The sequence below is a fragment of the Myotis davidii genome, unplaced genomic scaffold (genome assembly GCF_000327345.1).
Source record: "Myotis davidii unplaced genomic scaffold, ASM32734v1 scaffold323, whole genome shotgun sequence".
NCBI lineage: Eukaryota > Metazoa > Chordata > Mammalia > Chiroptera > Vespertilionidae > Myotis > Myotis davidii.
In genome coordinates this window covers 384,597-388,448 of record NW_006295491.1, presented here as the reverse complement: position 1 = coordinate 388,448, position 3,852 = coordinate 384,597, and positions in this window count along the sequence as shown.

Here is a 3,852-nt window from a genome sequence, read left to right as displayed (position 1 = left end):
CCTCTCCTCCCGGCAGGAGCCCCGCTCCGCTGACGCCCTTCGCCCATCCTCCGCGCAGACGGGCTCGTCGCTCCGCCAGCTCCTGGGGAAGGCTCCCGGGGAACAGCCAGCTGGTGGGGAGATGACAGCAAAATCCAGGAGCCTCTTCAGGGTCTGAGCCAACGAAGAAAAGACTTTGTTTGTCAAGCAAACCGACAGCCCCAGGAGTTGCCGAGATTACATCTGCAACTGGTGAGAAGGTCCTCTGCTCGCAGCTCACGCAGAGGGGGCGCGCTGGATGCCACTGGCGCTGCGGCCACCTCTTCGGCCCCGGGATTTCCTTAAAGGAATCTCACCTTTTCCCCTCCCTCTCCTGTTCCTTCTGCTTGGCCGCTCGTTTCTCCCTGGTAAAGTCAGGTGCATGTTTCTTTTGCCAAAAAGGATGAAATTATCTAATGCGCGCACACACAGAGAGAGGAGGGGTCGGGCAGGAGAAAGGGGTGGAGTAAGGGCAGGGAGGCCGAGCGGGGGCGCCGAGCCGGAGCGAGGAAGGGAGGAAATAAAGGAGGGGAGCGGCGGCTCGGGCAGCAGCGCAGTGGGCTGCTGGGGAGCCCCTCTGCGATTCCGCCTCGGGCGCCTCCCCTCTGGTCTCCTCCCCGGCGTGTGACGCGGCGCACGCGAGGGCAAATTCCGACCTGCGAATCCCCGCTCTGCTGCAGGGCGCCTTAGCAGCTGGGCCAGGGGCGGAGGAGAGGGGAGCAAAGGAGAAAGGACCTGGAGATTTGGGGCGCCAGGCGGGCATCTGCCCAGGCTCTGCGTGCCAAGTGCCGATGGTGGGGGAGGCAGCCTCTCCGTGCCCTCCCCCTCCATCCCCTGGACTGTCAGGCCCCTTCCGCAGGCCAGACTCTTGGCTCAGACTGAGCAGGGAGGGCGGGGGTTATAATCACTTTGGGGAGCCAAACTTGTGTTCTCCATTTGGCAGGGGAGACAGACTCGTCCCCAGCGGAAGGACAGATGGAGTCAAGAGCCGGTGCACATCTGGGGCCAGGATAACTGTAAAGGAGGGAAGGTGGAACTTGAAAAAACCGTCGAGAGACCCTGAGAAATCTGTGGCACACGTGGTGTAAACCACGCTTTACTGTGCCGCCTTACTGCTCAGGGACACGACAGCGTCTTGCCACTCCCCTCTGCCCCCAGGAATGACGACAGTGGGTTGGGCTGGCGAACACTTTTTGTATATTCAGCGCCATCATGACACTTCAGATGCTGATTTATGGGCTGAAAGACAGGATGGCTGAGGCCCCACCACCTCCCAGCGCTCCACTGTCGCCTCTGAGCGAAGAAGTCGGGAAGCAGAGCCACTGTCCATGCCAGTTCCAAAGTCGTTTGTGGCTGAGCCCCAGAAAAAAATGCCAATAAATGGCCATCGTCGCAAGTTTCCGTAAATTGTCCATAATAATTGGTAGAAATGGGTCAATGGCCTCTAATAAAGAATGCCGGAAGAAGGGCTCCATGCCCTCTGAGGATTGGCGGGCCACATTTTCGCAAATGGCTTCTGCAGTTTTGCATCTAGACTGGAGAGAAGAATTAAATTTCTAGATACTGTGGCTCTCCTTTGGGGAGGACTAAAAGCCCTGTGTAGTGGTTCCTTGAAGCAACAATAAGATGCCTTTTTAATACATCGTGGAGTTATATATTATTGCCAATCTACACCCACATCATTCATCTCCACCCCTCACCTCATCATAATAAACAATTGTATAACAGATAGTGTTACATGTAAATGGAGACGTTATTAAAATAAATTCAGCTTCCTTTCACCAGGAAAGTCTCCTTGCCATGAAGGAAATTTGTTACGAATCTTTGGTCTTCTTTCGCCTCAGCCTCTTCAGGCTCATCCTAACTAGTCCCCCTGCCTCCATTCTTGCTCCTTTGTAAGTAATTCTCAGCCACGCATTTGGATTGATGTGTTTAAACTTGGCAATATATTGCCAGCCTGGTGTGGCCCAGTGGTTGAGCTTAGACATATGATCGAGGAGGTCATGGTTGGATTCCCAACTGGGGCACATGTCCAGGTTTCTGGCTTGATCCCCAGTAGGGGACATGCAGGGGGCAGCCAGCTGATCAATGATTCTCTCTCACCATTGATGTTTCTATCTCTCGCTCTCTCCCTCTCCCTTCCTCATTGTAATCAATAAAAATATATTTTAAAAATAAATAAATAAAAATGAACTTGTCAATACATTTCCATTATACTTAGATTATAATTCAGACTCCTTTTTTAAAAAATATATATTTTATTGATTTTTTACAGAGAGGAAGGGAGAGAGATAGAGAGTCAGAAACATCAGTGAGAGGGAAACATCTATCAGCTGCCTCCTGCACACCTCCTGCTGGGGATACGCCACAACCAAGGTACATGCCCTTGACTGGAATCGAACCTGGGACCTTTCAGTCCGCAGGCCGATGCTCTATCCACTGAGCCAAACCAGTCAGGCCAGACTCCTTTTAATAGTACAAGACTCATGCTAGCATGGCCCTACCCACCTTTCTGACTTCATCCACTCCAGACCCAGCTACACTGCCTTCTCTCTGATCTTAGTACCTGATATGGATTGAATGTTTGTGTCTCCCAAGAATTCTTATGTTGAAATTTACCCCCTAATGTGATGGTATGATGAGGTGGGGCCTTTGGGAGGTGATTAGGATCAGAGGAGGTCCTGGGATTAGTGCCCTTATAAAAGCTATGAGAGAGCTTGCTGCTCCCTGCTCTCCACCCTATAAGATGCAAAAGTTGCAGGCAGTGACAACTAGGAAGAAGCCCTCACCAGAACTTGACCTTGCTGGCACCCTGATCTCTGGTTTCCAACCTCCAGAGCTACGAAAAATAAATGTTTGTTATGTATAAGCCACCCAGTCTGTGGTACTTTGTTACAGCAGCTTGAATGGACTAAGACAGCCTAAGTTTAAATTGTTCGAACCTTTCTGTGCCTGGAGTTATTTCTTCTGTTTTGTGAATATTTGGCTCTTTCTCTTTTAGTTCTCAACTCAAATGCTTAGAGACCTTCGTTGACCACCTTAACTCAAGTAGCTTCTGCACCATAAACCTTGTATCTTTATATGCATTTCATTCTCAGCACCTATCAGTACCTTAAATTAGCTTATTTTATTCATTTGTGTATTCGATTATTGTGACCTTAACCTTCTTTACACACTTTAAGCACTATTTTATCCTAGAACCTACAACAGCATGTAATACACATGGGCTTCTATTCACTAAATATGTGTTGGATGACTGGATGAGTGGTTGAGTGAACTGACGGGTAGATGAAGGATAAGTCTGCTAAAGGAGGAGTGTGAAGCCATAGCTCAGAATTAATTTGCCATGAGATCCTTTACTGTGATGAATTGTATCTTCACAATTTACTCATTTTAACCATTCTCTGGGGGCTTCATGGACTTATTTTTGAACTTCCTCAGTGTATTGCAAACTGTACTATTATCGAATATTTACTTGAGTCTAAAAATAATAGAAAAGCGGCTAATTGTTTCTGCATCTTTCAGTTACACATTCTTTATAAACAGTGGTTTCGTTTAGAAACAAAAGAAAAATCAGGAACTTCCAGTATCGATTTTTCCGTTAGTTTCTAAGCTCTGCTGCCCATTTCTCAATACTATACCCCTCATTGAGTGTCCTGAGCAGCATTCTAGCGTAGAGAATTCAATTTAATTGAGTAAAAGAAATAAGAGGATTATCAAATATGAAAAAAGGAAATAGTTTTAGATAGCACAGGAGCCATCAGCCTGCAAGAAATAGGTGAAGGTCTGACCCTTGAGAGAAGTGTCAGAGAGAAACTGGCAAGAATTGAGCTT